Source organism: Strigops habroptila, chromosome Z (genome assembly GCF_004027225.2).
Source record: "Strigops habroptila isolate Jane chromosome Z, bStrHab1.2.pri, whole genome shotgun sequence".
Taxonomy (NCBI): domain Eukaryota; kingdom Metazoa; phylum Chordata; class Aves; order Psittaciformes; family Psittacidae; genus Strigops; species Strigops habroptila.
This window is the reverse complement of record NC_044302.2, coordinates 74454847-74477092: the sequence shown is the minus strand read 5'-3', so window position 1 is coordinate 74477092 and position 22246 is coordinate 74454847.

Below are 22246 nucleotides of genomic sequence, written 5' to 3'. Positions count from 1 at the left end.
TTTCATGCAAGTGGTGTTTGCTGATGGACTTATTTTCCACTGCTGTTACCTACTTTCTTCCCAAAGTTCCCCAGACACAGGACAAAGAAAACAAACTTTGAGTGTTTGGAGTGTGATTAGGAGTGAAGATGAGTGTAGGAATGTACACAGTCCTCCAAGATATGTATGAATCACAGATAAAACCATTCACTGCTATTTTTCTGTTGTATTTGTAAATTATCATGGAGCATGCATTGAAATGACTTCTAAAAATCAAAATTCTTCAGCCAGGCTCAGGGGAGTCCAAATTATAAGGCCATGGGAATTATGATCCACAGCTGATGCAAAAATTCTAACTGCAAATTTTTTTTATAGATCTGGTATGATGAAGTTATTATTTATATATTGCTCTAGTGAACTGGTGAATTACATCAATCACAGAGTCTAGGAGCTTTGGAGGAGCATAGGGGAAGCTTGGAAATCACAGTTTGAAATGTTTAGTCCCAGAGTTCTTGAAGGTGCAGCAGGCTGCTGTTCTCAAAGGCAGAGCTAGGCTATCTCATGCATGAGATGGCACAGCTATTTGAAAAAAAGTCAGACATTTTGTCAGGCTCCAAGAGATCATAGCCCAATTTAATAGACTGAATTATGCATAACAAGCTATCAGTATACTACTTAAAAATAAAAAGCCAGATAAATAGTACCATGTTTCACAATGAGAAAGATTGTATAAACCTTGTTTTCTTTTAATAATACAGGGTATTTCTGAATAACTCCTTTTAGCTGCCTGCTATGCCTATGCACACCCAGGCCAGTGATCATGAAGCTATTTTCCCAGCAGGTGACTTTTCAGTAAGTCATTCCTGTGTGAAATCTCACTTGTAAATGAGAAAGTGGATCTATACAACCATAAATTTGATGGGAGACAAATTGCCGGTGGTGTTATTCCGGTGGTTGCTCTCTCTACAAAGCCGTGGTATGAGACAAAGCATGACACATCACTTAGACATTCGTGCAATAAAGTGTAAATAATTGAAAGCTTTTTGATATTATTCCTGTCTTCTTTTAGCATGTGTCTTCAATAGTTAATTCATTTGTATCTTAAGTGTGTCTCACTCCGTATCTTCAGTCATTTCTGCAGTTTTGCTTATTAACCTTAGGATAATATCATCTGCTTTGTACATGCCTTTTCCCTGTTGTGTACTGTATGTGTGCTCTGGGAGTTTTCCTCTCTTGTACTCACCATTTTACACATCACATGTGAATCACCATGTCTGTTGCCTCCAGTAACCATGGTTAGGAATAATAAATAACATGGTTATAGTGTTTAGTATTTTAATTAGGATTAGGATTCAAGACCTGCAGTTTCTTCTTTCCTCTTACTGCGTGTGTGCTTGCTATCCCTGGAGAATTCAGCTGACCCTTTGGGTGCCACAGCATATCACAGCCCTGATGACCAGGTGACACCTGACATAGGTAACATCCTTCATAAGACCAGACTGGGCTCTGATTCAATAACCTCACTTTATACGGCCTACTGGAAAAAAAGAAAGAATTAAAAGGTTCATTAGTCTGTTTGCAAAATGTTATCACTTTGTAAGTGATAACTTATAGATTTTGTGGGAGGGCTGTTTTCCAGGCTATAAAATTCTCTTCAGGCTAAAAATGTGTCACCTATGACCTGTAGATGTAGATATTTCATTGATTCACCATTGTGATTCAATTTACTGGGCCTTTATTTCAATCACCAAAATGTGGTGCTGAACTGAATAAGGATGGGCTTAATCCCGTAAAGATTCTTTTAAAACTTCAAATTCATTTTTGGTTGGTTTTTTTTTTTTTTTTTATTTGTATTTTTAGTCTATTTTACCATGCTTTTCGTCCCCCATTGAATGATTCAGTTTTGAGTTTCTTTGAGCAGAAATGTTACAATGTTTTAGTACTTCAGAAATAACCTTTCTCTGAATGGGTTTCTTTTGCTGAAGCTTTTCTAGTTTTTAGAAGACTGTTTCCAAAAAACATGAAGCAACAATACTGAAGAGGATAAATTGTGGAGAGAGTGGAAAAGAGGCTCAGGCTAGAAACGGATTCAAAACAGATTCTGTTAGGGAACTGATTGCTCCTCTCAGTTTTTAATTAGCACTTTGCTAACCTTTGGGAAAAACAAACCCAGAGCGAGGCAACATTCACCTTTCAGAGGCATAAATAAAAGACATTAAGGATTTTCCTAAAATGTCTCATTTACATTTCATATTGTGCATTGGATATTTCTGTAATAGTATGCCAATAGTCGCCATTGTGGTCATTTTGCCATATTATATCTACCTACCTAATTCTGTGTGTGTTCATATAGATGTGCATGAGTGTGATCTGAAGGTACTTATACATGTCTAAACACTTTTCATAAATATGTCATTTCAGATACAAAATGTATGTTTATTAACTACATGCTTATCACATGGATTGAATCTAAAAATTCTATCAATTCTTATGAATATGTGTAATACATATTTTTCTGATACATGTGTTTTCTCTGATTTGGCACCTTTGTCCAGCCTATCTACAGAAGCACACAGCAATATCTTTCTTTCATGATCTTTGTGGGGCCAAAAGGATCAATAATTTTAATATTTATCTCATCTCATAAACTGGAATGTTTAACATAGAACTCACTGAAATACACCCATTTTTATGGGTAGAGCAGGAAGTCTACTCACCATTATTAAATTTGTCCCAGACTGGTGCTTTATTTACTAAATCCAGACTCAAATGCAGGATTAGTTTTTAGAAAGATCTCCCTGATTGTGAATTTTAAGACTGCAAAATGCACACTTTCCTAGTGTTATCTGCTATGCCTATGCCAATGGGTATATGTTGTTCAGCACACACAGGTATTTCTGTATAGCTGAACACATTCATGATATGTGCCAGCTCAAACACTGCATACATGATCTTCTGACTGAGGGCATCATTTGCCTGGTGTCATATGCTTGACTTTCTTCCCTTGACTTGCAACTCTGCTAGATCATCTGATCTCTGCTAGATGTCTGGAGATGCCTACTGTTTCTAGATTAACATTATAAATGAATATTACTAATACTACTAAGTAAAAATCTTCATGATACACATCAGTTTAAGAAATCAGGTATGCCAAAGCAGCAAGAGTGAATCAATGAGGGTGAATAAAACCAGTGCATGTCAGCATTGAAATAGGACCTGAAATAGACACTTTTGTAAAAGATAGCTTCATCTTGGACCTAAAGGAACTCGCTCAGGTGTCATATAATCCACTACAGAGCCAAGATGAACTGCAACAAGGACTTTGAAGTGGTCACTTTTTTACCAGCTAAAAGATTTGCATTGATCTTACAGACATGGTGATCCTGAATCAAAACCAAAAGCAAAATCTATACCAGATGGAGTCAGACCATTTATTGCCTTTTGTTAAGCAACAGATGGTGAAGGGGAGAGAAGTTATTGATTCTGCTCTTTCTGTGGACAGTTAGATTAACTGGTAGGATAACATGAACGAGAAAGATTGGTATCATCAGCCTCACCTATTGAACACCTAAAATAAAGCAGTTAATTTTAAAGAGAAGTCATCCAGAAGAGAGAGAGGGAAAGCAATTGTGCTAGCAACCCACCCCACTCCACAGAAGACCAAGAAACTTACGGGCTATGTGGTAATGTTGGTTTTGAGTTTATGCCATTTTCGAAAGGATTACCAAGTTGTGCTGTCATCGGTCCAAGCTTTGCTGCACTATTGCTACATAGTCTCATTTGTGGCAGCAGGTCTGCAGGCTTGGTGAGGAAGGGGAGGTATATTGGCCACACAGGTAAAGTTTGCAGTCAGGGTGCTTCAGAGATGCTTCAGAAACAGTCTTCCACACTGAACAAAAATGTTTCCACAAAAAGTTTGTAACCATGTGTGTTCAGAAAAAGCCTCCCTGGAAGATGAGCACCATGCATGCAGCAGCTACCCAAACTCACCACCAGTTATTCCCCATTATGTCTTCATGTGGAGTTTATATAAGTATGAAACTTGCAGAGTTTATAAAAGAAACTATTAAATGTGCAATTGATGTCTCTATCATCAGGTAATACTGCTAAGAGAGGCCAGGGAGAAATAAGAGGTGTAAACACATAAACAGAAGTCTGTTCACTGAGCAGACTGAAGCCACAAAACAGAAATGCCTGTCCGAGCATCCAGACAGCTCAACAAGTAGGAAGGAAAATAGGAATGAGAAATGTCATTGTGCGTGAAGGGAGCTGGTTTGGAAGCACCGCAACACATGGTGGACTGGGTGGAGGCAATACCATTCTCGGTAAGTACAGTCCTGATGAAACTCTCTGTTTTCATACCCTGTTTCTGTGATTGCCAGCATGAGTTTTGACCCTTTTTGATAGAAAGCAGCACACAAACTTTTCTCTCTTTTCTTTTGTCTCCAAGAAACTGAACACAGACTGCTCCACACTCAGTAATTGACAAATGTGTCGCAGGGGGTGGACAGTTTGTGAAGTGCCACACACACTTTGCAGGTTTAGGAGATCCAGCATTTCTACAGGGCAGTCCTCTACTAACCTGCAAGGACCTGCTTATGGGCTAGTGACAGCGAACACCAAGATTGTAAGGAGGTCTTGAGATTCAGCAATAACTCCAAACTCATCATAGTTACCTGCAGGAATAAAATCTGACCTGCAGGAATAAAATCTGACCTGACACTGCTAATGGTGTCTGGGCTTTAAACAGCAAACCAGGAGTTCTTCTCTCAAACACTACAGTTTAGAATGCAAATGCAAAAAAAAAAAAAAAACCAAAAAAAAAACCAAAAAAAAAAAAAACAAAAAACAACAAACCACAACCAACCAACCCTATACTGTTCACAGTACTGAAGTACTTATAAAATGACATTTGATAAGCAGTTTCCATGCATATATCACAAAATACAGAAGGGACTGCAGATGTAGCCAAACAGGCTGGTTGCCCTCTTTGAGTGCTACCAGGATTATCTGGATGTGTAACTCAGGACCTGCAGCAAGTCCTCGCCTTCCAACTGACTTCTGATGTGACCTTGGGCAAGTAACTTATTTCTTCTGTGCCTCAGAAAGTCAGCCATAACACTATGCTCTAAATCGTTTACTGACCTTGTTGATTTACGTTGTAAATTTATCAGAACAATTATTACTATGTGTTTGTCCAGCAGGTAGCAATCAGAAAGCCTGGCCTTGGCTGGAGGTCACAGATGACCCACCAGGCTATGGGAAACAAGGAGTTGCAGTGTGTATCTTATCAATAGGAAAAAAGAATGAGTGTTTGTCTCTCTCTGGTCTCATGCTTCGATATTCGTGAGTTCGAAACAGTATCCAAACCAGCTCAACAGCACTTTAGATATGCGTGGACAGCACATTTTTCTCTGTGAATCTGTGTATTTATGTCTAACATAGAGACCAGAAGGCAGGGACTTTGACTTCTCCAGAACACGAGGATATTTATTACACTCAATTTTTCTATTTCAACAGCAGCTTCAGTTCGGCATGAATCCTCTATGACACGACTTATCTCAGTTCAAAAAGCTGTAATGCACTAGTACACCAGGCCCTTGTACCAAATTTAGAGAGGATATTCAATACTGTAATGCTGTTGTCTTGTCAAAGGCAGGAAAAAAAAAATCCCTGTATAAAGCAGATTATTCTATGCCTGTTAGTTCAACTGAAGATGAAGGCAGTGAGTGGCTTCTGGCAGAGGACACCAGTGGCACAATCAGTGGCAGAGCAGTTTACAGCTCCAGAAAAGCAAGTCCTAGCACTGCATAGTGAGGGCTCCTATGTAGACACACACAAAGGGGTTAGCTTGTATCTTTTTACCAGAGTGGTCGCTGAGCTGCTTAGGGTAGGTAGCAAAATTCTTTCTTAAGCTTGAAGAGTCCTGCTGACAGCATGTCCTGAGCTAAGTGCTGCTTCTCCTTTGCTGCTGTAGATGCCTAACCTCACCAGGCCAGAGCAGGCTCTGGTCCCTAAACCTCTGTTGCTCTCACACGCCTGACAGCACTATGCATAAACCTAGAAATGCATCCACTCTTGTTTCTTCTATAAATTTTAGTCATTATTTTCCCTAAAGGCACTTTTTTATTACCTTTAAATGTCATACATGAAGAGTTCTGCCTTCAGAGCATCCCTAGGTAGATATCAAATTCACAACAGGCAGTGCAAGACTCAGCAGGGAGGGCAAAGCCTTCATCTTTCCTCTACAACAGAATAACAGCACCCTGTCATGACCCAGGACTGCACAGCAGAAGCAGGGAGGGACACAGGGGTGTCAGGGTCTTGGTTTACATAAGATAAAACAAGGATTAGTTTAGCCCTGGTACTATGGAAGCAGCACGGAAATGATGGAAAGGCTGAAAAGCAAAGAACTACAGGAGGTGGACAAGATCTCTCCAGTATAAAAAATGACCTAAAAAAATATTGGAAGCAGTATAATGGGGTTCACTGCAATCAGCAGCTGAAACTTGAATGCTGCAGGTTTTGGGGCGTGTAATCTGAGATACGCAAAGCAGGCCAGTCAGAGATGCTGACTGTTTTTACCGCAGTTAGCAGCTGCCAGCAGTGTTTATCACTTACTTTCCATAAGGAAGACCGATCCTTCTCTGTCCCTTCATCACAGAGTGTCGAGCTTTGCAGTTATAATGAGAGTTCCTCTCCGTTCTGGAATAATGAAAAAAAAAACCCCATCCAAACACATCCCCCTTTGCAAGTAGGCCAGCTGTGCAGGAAAGATGTGCTTGCGGTATGGCTGTCTTTCACGGTGTCCTGCCCAGCACGGGAACTTCCCACCAACCCTCACCCTGGCCACAGGGGAAAGGAACAGTGAAGTACAGCCAGCCAGGCAGGCAGCAGCAGGACAACGATTTGACGTTTCATACTCATGTCAGCATCTCCATGCCAACATTGAGTACCGCATGGCACTGGTTGAGTCAGAAGCGACACTGGTGGTGAATGAAACCAGGCGGAGGCAGGAGAAGACAGGATTAAGCCCCTTCGTCTCTTCTCTCATGGCGCCTTGCCTCCATTATGTTGCTGTCACTGAAGCTGACAGGAGGACACTGCTGGAGCTGCTGCTCCACCATGGTTCTTCTCTAGTCTTGCTTCAGAGAAAGCATGCCCCTCTCTGCCAAGGCACCCTGCTCTTTAACACAGGCATCACTGGACAGGAACCAGTCAGTTTGCAGCCATCTCTGTCCCTGTGGCTGTATATGTTCACCTAGATGCCCAGCCTCATCTAGCTTTCGCTTTACTGAGCTTTGAATATTGCAATTTACAGGCTTCCCAGCTATGTATAGACGCACAACGCTTATAAGCTGTTTGCCACCAGCTATACCTTATGGAGAGTGGTGATGTGGAGAGGAGATTTAAAAGTAACCATGGTCTGGCCTGGATGGCAAACTTCACATTTATCGGTGGCTGCTTACAGAGTGGCACCCCATGTCACAGAAGGATCAAAGCAGGTATTTCACTGAAATTTAGAGGAACTGGAATGTGAGAGAAACAGTGTTGTTTTCACGTATTGAGGATGGGGCTTTGCAATATTAAGTTTTTGTAATATTAAGGCTTTGTACTATCAAGACTTTGCAATACTGGGGCTGGGGCTAAGTTACTAAGGGAAAGAAACAAAGGATTTGAAATACCATGATTTAAACAGACACACTTTGTGGTTAAAAACAATGTCATCCTTGAGCACCAGACACACTCTGTGGTTAAAAAGAATGCTATCTTTGTACAACCTATGAAACTAAGCCGGTCCAAACTGGTTCTGTAGTTAAACAGTAAGTTGGGGTACCACACGTATGCCAGAGAGTTATGAAATCGAACCATAAAAGGAGATAAATAAATAAGAGTATGGCGAGTACAAAATCAAGTAAGGGGAGATGTAAACAGAGGCGGGACAGTTAGCATGTAGATTATACTCATTGGATAGGCTATAAACCTTGGAGTACTCAACCAATGGGGAAACAAGGGAGGGAACTTGCAGACGGGATAGGAAATATAAATCAAAGTTCTGCTTTCTCTGTGTGTGCCTACTTGCTAGGACACCCATTTTTGCAAAAATGTTAATAAATAGCTGCTTCACCGTTGTGTCTACCCTGAGCTTTTACAAGTTTTTGTCTAGAGACCATTTCTCACATGGAATACATGGGAAATATAGAAAATAACAAAGAGGGTCACAGTGGGTCTTATTCCTGCAGACATAAGACATCAATCAGGAGGAAAGCCTGGGAGCAGCAGCACAGGCAGCAGTGCTGCAGACAGCCTTGCAGGGAGCTGTGGGCTGTCCTCATCCCTGCCATTTGTCCCCACGGGCAGCCGGCTCCTTCAGCAGTGCCTGGAGAAGGCAGACCCAGACCCAGTAAGGCATCCAGGGAGCACTGCCTGTTTGCAGCCAGAGGCAAAGGCTCCTGAAATGAAACTGCAGCTGAAAGGCAGCTATTCTGCTGTCTTTAGTGTTTCGTAAGACAGGGAAAGCATAGGTCTACAAGCTGAAGACTGCTGTGTCATGCTGGCAGTATTTCTTGTAGATGATCTCAGCATTTTCTCATTCTGACATCACTGTCAGGAGCAATATAATTCAGGCTGGTGTCCTGTGAATTGCTCCCTGGGCACATTTACAAGAGAAATAAGGGTAGGTGACCTTCTGGACAACAGGCCACTCTGAACTTATCTTCCCAAAGTGTCTGTGAATAGTAATGAGGGGGGCTTGAAACATTCTCTTTCATCCACTGAAAGATTAACTGCTGAACATTTCCAGTTAAGCATTAAGAAATCAGGAGCCAAACCCTGAGGCCTTCGTATCTTTTTTTTTTTTTTTTTTTGAGAAGATTATGGAGCAGAGGTCTCAAAAAAATCTCCGAGCAATTTTTGTCTTGTGCAGAATCAAAAGTATCTTGTTCAATAGTTGCTGGGCAAAAGCAGCATTGGTTGAAAAAGAAGCTTGAAATAGCTTCATAAAATTCAACACTTGCTGTTTTTCTGAAATGAAAGGGAGTGACCTGAGCTCTAGATCTCCCTTTAAATTCCAGCAGTAGTCTTGCCCTTTTTGAAAAACCCCATCTTTTGAGAAATATTTCCAGCCTTGGCCGAGTGAGCATTATATCATAAAAGAAATTAGGACATCAGCAGCTGGACCAAACTAATTCATACATTATGTCAAACATATTGCATGAACATATTGCACTGACTAGCAGATTAGTATTTATACTACTAACAGGAACTGTCATGCACTTTTTCATGCACAGCACTGTACTTCTGTACTTCTGTTTCAGACAACATGAAATTGCTAATTCAGCTTGCAGTTCAACCACATTCAACTGAAAATTCAGCCTGTCTAGGCCCCAAGAACTGCATTCTTCCACTACCTCTGCAAAAGCCAAGGAAGCCATGCCAATTTATGCCAGTAATAGATTGCAATTGTATTTCATTCATAGTGAGCAAAATGCAGATGCCATTTGACTACATGAGGAAGTGAAGGAGGAGAGGAGTTTAAGGTATGTCAGAGCATCTCTGCTGCAATCATTTTATATCCAGCTGCAACTAGAAAGGGCGAATAATTGAGGCTAAGACCTCTCCAGCCACCAACCTTTCTGCTATACGCCAAGATAAGACTTGCTAGGAGAAGCTTCAGTTGCTATTGTGGGAACAGACTCCTCCTGTTTATTGATCTAGCTTCCAGATGTCTTTTCTCCAGTTACCTCCAGATTCCAATAAAAATGTATGGTCAGCTAAAGCATCCCAGACAATGTCATAGAATCATAGAATTGTTAGGGTTGGAAAGGACCTTAAGATCATCTAGTTCCAACCCCCCTGCCATGGGCAGGGACACCTCACACTAACCCATGTCGCCAAGGCTCTGTCCAACCTGGCCTTGAACACTGCCAGGGATGGAGAAATCACAACTTCCTGGGGCAACCCATTCCAGTGCCTCACCACCCTCACTGTAGAGAACTTCTTCCTTATATCTAATCTAAACTTCCTCTGTTTAAGTTTGAAGCCATTACCCCTTGTCCTACCACTACAGTCCCTAAGGAAGGGTCCCTCCCCAGCATCCTTATAAAATTCCCTTCAGGTACTGGAAGGCTGCTATGAGGTCTCCATGCAGCTTCTCTTCCCCAGACTGAACAGCCCCAACTTTCTCATCCTGTCTTCATACGGGAGGTGCTCCAGTCCCCTGATCATCCTCGTGGCCCTCCTCTGGACTTGCTCCAACAGCTCCATGTCCTTTTATTGTTGAGGACACCAGAACTGTACACAGTACTCCAAATGAGGTCTCATGAGAGCAGAGGGGCAGGATCACCCCCTTTGACCTGCTGGTCACGCTTCTTTTGATGCAGCCCAGGATATGGTTGGCTTTCTGGGCTGCAAGCACACACTTTTGTGACTATCTCAAAGGCATAGGAAACATATGACTGCTATTAAACTAGATGACTGGATATGACACTAAGGGTAAGAAATGCATGGAAATCCAGAACTTCAGTAACCTTTCAAGCTATTTTCATGCTTCCAAAGACTTAGAGTACTGCTTTAAGTTATTTACAATCTTGCTGTAAGTTTGCAAACTTTATGCAGTTAGGCAAAGTATGCTACAGTGACCAACAATGTGATTTTTTTAAACAGGAACCAAGTTCCATACATCAACTTAATCTATAGTGTTATTGCTATTGCATCATGAAAAAGATAATCTCTATTCAGCTTATAGTGTCTGGACAATTGTATAGTTGCCATGGCTTCCATAGATCAGTGGAGGAATTTTATTAAGGGAGCTCTATTTGCATATGTACTCTGTATAGATGTATGTGATTGAAAAGGAAATCATGTTTCCACTTCTCTGCAGTATGTACTCAGAAGTTATTTGCTATTCAGCATAACTGTAAAAAAGCCCATGTAAAATTTCAAAGGTGAAATGATCACTGAAAATGATGAGCTAAGGCAGCCTGTGTATTTGGCTGGTACCCCATTTGTCACTGTGCTTATTATACTCCTATGGTGCTGCAGCACTGTTAAAAAGCAAGAGGCTTCCTGTGTTTGTTCTTTGTTGAAGTCAGTGTGAGTGCTGTTCGAAATGAAGTGAGGTCTTAGGTAAATAAGAGTACTGCAGAATTTCACCATGTGGTTTGGGAACACATAACACACTTGCTTAGCATGGGCCACAGGGAGCCTACTGTGAACCTTTGGAATAAATGCAGACCTTCCTCCCTGCCTTCTCACTCACACCGGGGAACACACAAGGACTCGGTAATCTGAGGCTGACCTCAGTCGCAAGATAAGTTGTGAGAGATATTTTTGGGCAGAGAAACAGGCATGGTTTTAGTCTTGTTAGACAAACAGACTGTTGTTTTGCCAGTATCAAACTGAGTGCAGTCAAAATCCACTTCCCACATGAAGTTGATCTGCCAAACAAAGGAGCAGCTCTGATTCGCATTGTTCCCACGTAGCCCAAATCATCCACCTGTGGTAAACCAGAAACAAAAAGGCTGAATTGCAATCATTTTGTCTTCTTGTGAAAAGTAAATATGGGCCTCCTTTCTGTTAAATGTAGTTTTATTTGTATCAAAATACAAGGAGGCTTCATATTACTTAGATTCTGCTCTGAGGTGCTGTGGAAACAGATAAAGGCAACACACACTCCCTGGCTGCACACTGGCATTGTTACATTTGAACAAAAATTAAAATATCACAAGTTTCCACAAACTGGAACTCCAGAAATAATTTTGATCTAGGTCAACTGAAACATCTTCCGTTCCCACCACTGCACATCTTTTCTATTTGTATTTCAAATTGTATATATTGTATTTTCTACTTGTATTCTGTATGTATTATCCTTTTTATTTCAATTAATACTGTTATACAAAGTCGAATGTGTTTCAAAACAAAAAAGAACACACATTCTTTTTCACTTGAAGATTCAAGTGATGGTAAACACCATTTCTAAAGGAGAGAGCAGGCTAAAGGTCTCCCTCTCGTGCTCTATCCCAAATGCACCAGTGAAGGTCACTAATGTTCTGCAGTCCTGCATGAACATCTGGCACCTGGCCACCGCCAAACCCTGCTTCTCTGAGGGCCAGAGGTGTGCTTTCTATATTTGTATTGCCCCAGTTCTTGACTGAGCCTGGGATGTGGACCAAACACAGGGCTAAAGGACTGGCTGTCACTTGGCTTCGCTGTCACTTGGCTTCTCTGTCACAAGATCCAGTGGTTTTGATTGCTTGCTTGCTTGCTTGTTTTTATTTGTTTCTTTGGGGGAAAAAAAAAAAAACACCAAAAAAACCCCCCCCAAAAAAAAACCCCAACAACAACAACAACAAAAAAAACCCAACAAACATACAAACTAAAACCACAACAGAAAAATGAACAGAAAAGAGTTACAATTCTACATGCAATTTCAAGCAATGGGTGCATCAGAGGGACCTCTGTCATAAAGCAGCCTGACACCCATCAGGTGTCTTGGCTGAAGAAAAAAGAGGGAGGATTAAAAGAGAAACGAAAGTGAAAAGAAGGCAACCCTCTGTGAGTGTAGATGGGCATCCATCTGGGAACAACCCGGGTGGGCACTATAATTGTTGTGAGTGTAAGCTCACCAGATTTAGTGTATAAGGAATTATTTTCAGTATCTTTATAGATGATGCAAAACTATTAGTAGAGCAAAAGAGTTCTGCCCTTCACACAATTTTTGCACTTCTCTCAGGAAGTAAAATCTGGGGTCCTGCAGCTACCTGCTGCTCACAGTACAAACTATCCCTGCAGCAGCAGTGCTGAATGCGATTTAACTCTGTAGACTAGTGAACAGGTTAGGTTCATACCAACACCAATGTTCATGCTGCCTGCTCCTTTTCAACCATGATCCCAGCAGCATAGGTGTGTGCAGCTCACAGCCCTGAGGCAGCTCTTGCATGGGAGAGAGGAATAAAACAAAATACTTCCCCTCTCTGTTAAAGGCTGGGCCAAATCTGCAAGAAATTATATATTACAGATTTTAAATATATTCAAACCTATATAAAAAATCAGGTTAAAGTAGCTCTATGCTATCATAGTACTTGAAAACATACAACTGCAAATCCTCTCAGCAAAGGTAGGGCAGTGTTTTGCTTTTAAGATTTGCCTCTGTATTGTAAGCCATATCACAAACCTTGCTGTCCGAGACCTTCCTGGAGAGTTGTAAGTTCAGCCTCCAGCAACTCAAGGATGCATTTTCCTTCATTACAGTCATTAGTCAAAGAGCATAGCAGGTGCCTACCTCCTGTTAACAGCAAATCTCCATCATCTGTTGCCCTGGCTTCCTTTCCATTTGATTTCAGAAGGCATTTCCACTCCCTGCAGCCAGCACCATGTCAGTATTCAGGGTGAAGGGAGGAAGACTGACACACTCTGTATCTCTGACGCAGGACATCAGGGCTCTGGGCAAATTCAGCTTTGCTTCAGGGGTGCAAGATCAGTCTATGTCAAGCCATTACTTTCCCAAGATATGATTGATCATGGTAGTCACAGGGTCTGGCTTTCTTTCCCTGCCTGAACTGCAAACTGTAGAACAGGTTATTAACTAATCATGAGTCTAGAATTGGAAGTAGACAACATTTGGCTATGAATTTTCAAACGGATGTCACTTGTGCTTGGCCTTGTAAAACTTCTCAGTTTTGCAGACGTGCTCATGAATACAGCATTACAGCATACTGCCCTTATCATAATCATACATAAAGCATTCGAGCCAAATTGTCATCCTTATCTGCCAAAACACTTTGGATTCATCTTTTTTCCATTATTTCAATGTTTGTAGTCCTGGTTCAGATCTGGTTTTTTAGCCTGATGAAGGACAGCTGTCATTTTCCTTATTTCACCTGTCATCTGTGGATTCAAACTTGAATTACTTTTTATTGCTTAAATAAGGGATTGAAGGGATTGAGGGGAAACAATGGACGACTAACAGCATTAAAAGCTGAGAGGTCTGTGCCTATAGCCCAGCCACAATATCAGTGACCTCCACATAGACAGAAATCAGACATCCCAACTTGGTTCATTCCCACGTCACCCTAGATGGAGGTGTCACAGTGTGGTACTTGCTTCTGAGCTGGAGTGGAAAGATTAAAACTTGCTGAAGTTCAGAGGTGACAGAGACAAAAACACATCTGCCCTCTCCATGTGCTGGTACCATGCCCAGCCCTGGTACCACCATGTGTCAGTGCAGATGTGGCTACAACTGAGAGCTCCTATATACTTTATCCAAATATCATCTGATGTTGGCAGCCCTCAGAAGTAATCCTGGCAGTCAACACTCTTGCAGGCCTTTGCCATTTGACTGCCATGAGACACTGGAGTTCAGGGGCATCTTGTGGTGGGGCACCCAGTAATCTTCAGGGTTGTGTGACAGAGCTACCAGTCAGAACATAAATGAACAGCCTATTTGCAACATGGTATATTTATTGCACAGCATGCTGGAAATTTCCATGCAAATTTTATATCTGTACACTTCTAGGGCCATCGCTCTGCTTGTTTAAAAAGGCAGTCCACAGCAGTTTAAAAGATACTGCTGCAGCTCTTCGCAAAAGCCCTGCTGCTGTTTTCATTCATTCCTCATCTACTATGGCTGTCCTGGCCATCTGTTTTGTATCAGGCCTTTTACATAACCACTGCATTTCAGTATCTTTTAAAACACAGAGTATGCTCTGCAATTATGCAGACATGCATTTCTTAATCCAACCAAAATAACTGTAGCCTTCATGGGATCAGATTTCTGCACGCTGCTTGCTATCAATACACGATCTGGGTGCTGCTGGTGTAGTTACACTGCTACAAGAAGCAAGCAGAGTTTGCAGAGTCCACTGACCATCTGTGCACGAGTCAAGTATCAGCCTCATTAATAGACATTGGTCTGCTGCACTCTTGGATGCAAGGGATCTTGAGCAAATCTTTCATGACTAAAGAATATGCACATGCAGAATTCAATCCACAACAAAGGAAATCACTTTGAAACATCAGCTAGCGGAGGGAGATTTCCTTTAAACCCATAAGGGTTGGGGTGTACAAGCAGCCTCAGTCCTAAGAACAGTCAGAGACTAAACAGCTAACAAAACTACCTGCTAAATGCTTGCAAATTGTTTCTACATAGATAAAAAAAAAAAAAAAAAAAAAAAAAAAAAAAAAAAAAAAACCCACCAAAAAAATCTTAAGATCTGGACAGGCCTGAAAAACAAGAAAATAAATGTTTTAGGGAACACTTTGGAGATGCACAGCAAACTCTTCAATTTTTTCTGATTTCCTGTTCAATTCTCTCTGGAGGGAGCAGAGCTCACTGTGACAGTATATTTCAGAGAGGTTTTTATCTACCACCACCACCCCTGCGGTTTAGACATCCCCTTTTGCTGAAGCTATGAGTGCTTGTGCCCAACATGCTACATCACTTACTACAGAATGGGTCACATCACGGAATTGATGTCCATTGGGAAAACAACTCCCAGAAGCACACTTATAGCCTTCATCTCCAGAATAACCTTGTGTTCAGGTGTGGGTCCAGCTGAGATTAGCCCTATGGTAACTCCAAGTCACCTGCCCATTGATAAAAGCCTGAACCTCTTGCAAACATCTTTAGACATTGCCATAATACCTTTCCTGTGAATCACTAGATGGCATTTAACTTCTTGCCCTAACAGAAAATATCACCTTTGCAAATGAGAATTTTAAAACAAGGGTAGCAAGACGTTATCTCCAGACTCCTAATGAGTTTGGTACCGCAGAAATATACATTCAATTCTCATACTTTAAATGCAGCTTTCCATTGCCAATAACAAGGTCATTGTAAATAAGCATGACAAGGGCAGCACTGCTCTGTGGGCAATCTGAAGCAACACTGTAATTACAGGTTCCAAATTAAGGACATGCTGATCTCATTTGGTGATGTCAAGCAACAGAAACCCCTGTAGCAGCAAAGGGAAGTCAGAAAGCCACGGCCACAGCAGTGGGTTCTTTGCAAAGCAGAAGCATCTGTTCCAAATAAGTACATGTTTAAACCTTGCCAAACATAAAACAAGAGGATAACACAAGGAAATCCCTCTTGGACTGCAGGGATAAACCCCTGGTGTCACAAGGACTGTGGAGTCAGCAAAACCCCACAGCAAGCAGTTGGACTAACACCAACACATTAGGCAAGCCTCGCTTTTGAGTTCAGGTGCTTTTCCTTAGCTGAATTAATCAAGGTGAGAGAAGCAACTATCTGTAAAGTTGGTAGAACTCACACGCCATTCCTTGACAAATTTGTTTTCATGTTTCCTTTCATTTGCTGAGATTAAAATAGGGGAGAAGAGAGATGACCTGGTGATTCTTGGCCTACCTCCTAGCTGAGCTCTAGGAGCACAGATGCTGTCCTTTTCAGGTTTCAGACCTGCTCCACCTACAGCATGCTGAGTTCGGTGGACCTCCAGGTTGTTGTAATGATGGGCAAAGCAGTTTCCCTACTCTGAATCCCCAAGAAGGACCAGATCATGTGATAAGCAGAATTACCTGACTGGGAAGACCAGTGACTGTAAGAAATGGCTTTGAGTGGGAGAGAGGATGTGTTTTCAGGAATAAACAAAATATCATGATGCAGAGAGAAAAAAAATCTAGGAAAAGCATCTCAGACACCTTAGACATCTTTGATCTATGCCCAAGGTATGTTCTGGAGCTTTCAGTAAACTGTTTCTTGTGGCTAAAGCTGGCTAAAACACTGAGCAGGTTAAAAAGTCTTGCAAAAGACCTTCCATTTTATGCTTTGGTTAGCGTAATCTGCTGGAAAAAAAAAGAAAAATTAAAAAATGAAAAATTAAACTGAGGTGCCCACAGTACTGGATGAAGTAGAAAGAGACAAAATGAAAGCCTAAAAATAGAAGCATTGACTAGGATTTCTAGCTGGATCTTGATCATGGGGCACTCACCAATCTTCTCAGTTCCTCCACATGGTATATGAGACAACCCAACTGGTATGCCCAAGGGAAACCCTACCCTGTGCTTTCTGCTTGCCTAGGCATCTTCAGGAGATGCCCATGTGCCTTTGCAGAAACACATTAAGGCAGCATCAAGAAGACCAGGTAGATGCCATGCCTCCTAGAAGATGCCTGGGGCTGCTCACAGAAGGGACAGAGAGGATTTATTGGTACCTTGACCTCAACCCTAGCCAGGTTGCCAGAGGCTGGTTTGGCTGGGAGGTGCTTGTTATCTGGTCCCTGGTTTTGTGGACAGCCCCCCCATGCTGCAGAGGGGCTGCGGCAGCCCTGTCATGCTCAGCTGGCTTCCCAGGGGTGCTGTAAGCTTGCAGATAAAGGGAATCCAGCAGATGCCTTATATCTGGGTTTTCATAAAGCCATTGACAGGATTTCACAGCAAAAGGTATTAAAGAAGCTGTGTTGCCAGGGACGGGAAGAAATGCCCTTCTAAGGATTAGAAGCCAGTTAAAGGATAAGAAGCAAAGAGCTGCGCCAGATGTCACGCCTTGGGATAGAGAACAGTCAGTGGTGGTAACCATGGAGGAAGGTGCTGGAATAATTTTTATTCAGCACTTTCATTGGTAACCTACAGAATGGGTTAAACAATAAAATACTCAGGTTTGCATGTGGCAGCTGAACTCCTTCAGTCAGTCAGTGGCTGTGTTGATGGTGGGATGCTCCAGAATTACTTTAGACAAATTAATGTGTGGCAGTAGATCTGAAACATGTCTACATGACACTGAACCCATGACTGGCAGTTACTATTTAGGCAAGAGGTCTTGGAGTTGCCGTGGGCAGCCATCTGAAATCTTTGGCTCAGTGTTTGGGGGGAGCTAAAATAGGCAACAAAAATGCTGGATATTGTAGGGAAGTGTACTGAGACCAAGCGAGAAGGTGCAATTTTGCTGTTATATTAAATGCAGTGCACTGATTTCTCAATAGCTCTGCACAGCTCTGCTTTCAGCAGATTGCAGAGAATGACGAATGCAGAAAGTAAAGGGGTAGTGCAGCTGTCTTTGAGGGGAGACCAGGAAGGCTGCAACCCTTCAGGGAAAAGATTGAGTGGAATATGATCTATGATTCCAAAACAGTAAAGCTGTAAGCTGAATGGGGAACTGCTGTTCACTAAATCCTTCAGTCAGACAATTAAGGGGCTTGCAATTAGATCAGTAGGAGGTAAGCCTAAACCATATAAAATAGTCCTTCTTTACCCAGCAAGTAGTAACTTCCGTAGTTTGTTTCTACACGGATCTGGGATGAATGGTATAAACATGGTCAGAAATAGTTTAGATGAACACATAGACTGCAGTTCTACAAATGAGTCTGGACAGGACTGCTCAGAGATGTGTTCACCAACATAACTAATGTAAGAGGTATGGCTGTAGAGTAAAAGGGGTCCTAGGAAGGCCTGAAGCTTACATTTGTGTCCCAGAAAACCTCTCCCACTGCTGTGGCATGAGACGGACTTCAGGGCACTGTTCTCACCAGGAACTCCTTTCACCCTTAACGCATTCTCATGTGTCTGTGTAACAAGACTCATCGCATCTGGGTCTCATGTGGACTGCTGGAAGATTTCATTGTCTGGTTCCCAAGGAAATACCTTCCAAGTGCCTCACATGCAGCCTCATAATCCTCTTGGGGCATAGAAACATGTTGGACATCATTTTGCAAACAGAGCATTGAAGCAAAGGAGAGTGAGTCCCTCACCCAAGGACATGTAAGCTCTTTGCAGTCTCGCTTGGAATTGAGCTCCTGTATCTTAAGTGCCTCATTTTTCAGACCATTAAAACTAGGAGGCTATTCTCCGGCTAGGCTGGATGCAGGTAAATACAAAAATCCCCAGTACGGACTGTAAGGCGCATGAGGAAGAACGAGGGATATATAAGCACCAACATCACACAATTGAATTACATGCACTGAAAACTATGTACTCAGACACACAGGCTGATCAGTCATGCATACCTGCAGCCAACAGCATGCTGTGCTAAAGGGAACCTCCACCAACTTGAGGTGCTATTTCACAGCACATTTTCTTTAATGGAGATGTTTTTCTTTTCACTACCTGAACACACAGAGCAGGAGCTGCTGTAGGTAGTAATCTTCAAAATGGTGCTCTCAAGATGTTTACATATATGTGCACAGCCCGGAGCAAGCAAATGCAGTAACATGGCAATGATGCACCACTGGCCTCCTCCTCAGATGTAAGAGCTCTGCTGTGCACGCCACAAGCTCACTGGCTGGGCACAACCAGACATGACTCAGGACTGTCAGACTCAGGAGCTGCCAAGGCAGCAGGTCATATGCCAGTGCCAAAGGCCTGTCACTCTGCATTTTACATGGCAATACAGATGGAATGTATGTGATCTACATGACAGCTGTAACACCCAGCTGTTCATCACATGGGTACATAGAACTCCCACAGTAAGAGTGTGAATACACACACTGTGGTTCAGCATGAGAATGGCTGTGTCTTTTTTTTTTTTTTTTCGGCTGTCATACCGTTTGTGGTTTTCTGAAATCTGCCTTCCATCACTCAGCTTATGCTGCAATAGCTGTAACACCTTGTGCTGCAGGAGAGTGATACTGCCTGGTAGGGTGGCAGAACCTCACTTCCCCAGCTATGTGAACCTCTGTGGCACTGTCATTGAGTGGATCTTGTCTCTTGGGGATGGTCAAATACACATCTGACCTCTCTGAGCAAATGAAGATTGCTCACCTTAGTCACCTAGTAGAAGGCATCGGTTTGGGTGTCTTACTCAAAAGGATCTATCTTTTGGACTCATCACATTCCTGTGTTATGCAAAATCAGACCTCTGCAACATGTGGGACTGGGCAACTTGAGGCACCTAAACTGAAGAGCTATTTGTCAGAATTTACATTAGCACTGACTCAGTTGCTCCCAGATTATCTGCATCAGACAGAAACAAGAGACGTGGGCAGAAGCTCAGCCACTCCCTATGGTAACCTCTGCAGAGGTTTTCAGAAGCTTTTGCAGTTCCAGCAAGCTGGATTTTACTTATGGGTGCCACTGGTGCCTTAATGCCTTCACATCCTAACAACTTGCCTTGGTATTTCTTAGTTTACTTGTTCAAATATTAATCATTAATGTGTTCAAATATTAATCAGTGTAACAATTGCATTGCTGAATCTCTGTAGTCTTTTATTTACCCTGCCTAGACTTCTTTCATGGAGATTGGCACTACTCCTAAAAGATACAAAAATAGTAAAGGAATGATTTCCACTGTGACAACAGAAGTCCATTTAAGTGATAAAGCCAGAAATCCTGGCATGCAGATGACATTAGATGAGACTTTTTACAGTAAGTGCTTCAGTCTGGAGATTTAATAGGAGAGAAATAGACCATCACATGAATTCAAAACTGTAATAAACACAAACTGAATTTGTTTTTTGTAACAGTGGGGCTTCAATTACAATGTTCTTCGCAGGGCTGGCTATTCTACCAGCAGTGCAACAGCTACCCAGCTTCTATGGAACTAAGAGATGAGTAGAATATTTTACCACCTTTAACTCAATTCCTTCTGCAAGTACTACGTCCTTCTTTTTTCCTTTCCCTACTTGAGAATTATTTCTACAGATAATCTTTGCTTGCGTGTAGGCTTTACATACATATTAGTAACTCAAAGACAAAACATCATAGTGATGCTGTAAATAAACTACATGCTAGAAACTTAAAGACCAAATAGCAAGGGTGTTGTAGTGTCAGATATTAATATTGTATCACAGAACCTGTAATAACCAGATTAAAACCCATGTGATTTATAAGTTGGCAAATGTAGAATTATTGTCCACTGAGGCATAAACATTAGTTGCTACAATAATGAGAATATCTTTCCAGGAATTTTTGAAGATCTAATGTCATTCAGTCATTAAAAACCTTGCAAAAAAATGGCTGGTAATCGGCTCAGTTAGCAAACATATTAGAGCAAATATCAAAAAAGGAGACCCCAAAGCCAAACCAAAGTTCTGCTGAGATTTGCTACTGCTACCAAAGGCGATGGTATCCCACAGTGCAATGGACACAAGGGAAAGGATGTGGGCACTTGCAACACACTCCAATCACCCATTGTACTTCTGATTCAGTGGCACATCCCAGCCTGGAAGGGGCAGCTGAAGACTGAACAACAGCATCAATTGTCATCTGCTTTTTGGAGGTCAGGAAACTTTCCTCTGCCAGCTCCTCCCAGTGCTGACAAACATACCAGGCCATCGTCAAAGGTTTCCAGATGCTCTCCAGGGATGTCAGGTGGGGAGCAGCCCCGGCCCTGCTGTGCACTGGGATAATGGCTGCTTGGCAGGAGCCAGGGCTGCGGCGTGGGGGTGGTGGATGGTGGTGAAGACAAAGGAGCAGCAGCTGATCCTGACAGGAGGCTCTTGCCATCAAAACGTCCAGGGCACAATGTGAGATCCTAATAATAAGACAGTTATTATCTACCTCCGTGTGATTATCTTGTTATTTACAAGGAAAAGCAGGCAGTGCATTTTTCTGCTTTAAAAGAAAGAATATAGTTTTTTATTCATCAGCCATTCATCACATTGTTCCCTTTTTAATGACTGCCAACTGAAAGGGACTACATGAAGTCAGGATTCCCACCAAGAAAGATAGCAGCCCCACACTGGATTTTCTGTGGCTTTTGTTTGACATCTGACCAAACACTGACATACGTAACAGCAGGAAAGCTCACCACTGACATCAGCATACAGTGGACACGTACTGTAAATACTGCCATGAAACAAAGCAGCATTACCGGTAACAGAAAAAAAAATTTGGTTATATAGTTGTCTCCCAAATCTCAATACTTGCCAAACATTATTGTAATGGAGCATTTTGAACGTGGTTTTTCTTCACCACTCTTCGAAACAATGAGTTTTGCAGTTGCAGATCTCTGTTTCTGCACTTCGGATAACTTCATGGACATGCTTGGATCCAGACCCTGCCTCCTCCTTTCTTTTCACGACTCTCTGAAACAATGAGTTTGGCAGTTGCATATCTCTGTCTCTGGACTTTGGATAACTTCTTGGACGTGCTTGGATCCAGACTCTGCTGTCTGGTTCACCTCCAACTGGATATGGGTGAAATATCTCATATTTGGTCTGGATTTCAGCAGAAACACAGTTTTTTACACTCTCAGATTTGTTTAATTTTCAGTCTCCTGCTGATGCAGTAGTAAATGTAGTCAGCAATTCCTTTCTTTAAACTGACTTACTCAGCCAATAAATGTCACTGCACAAGATATCCCAAGCTTGACGCA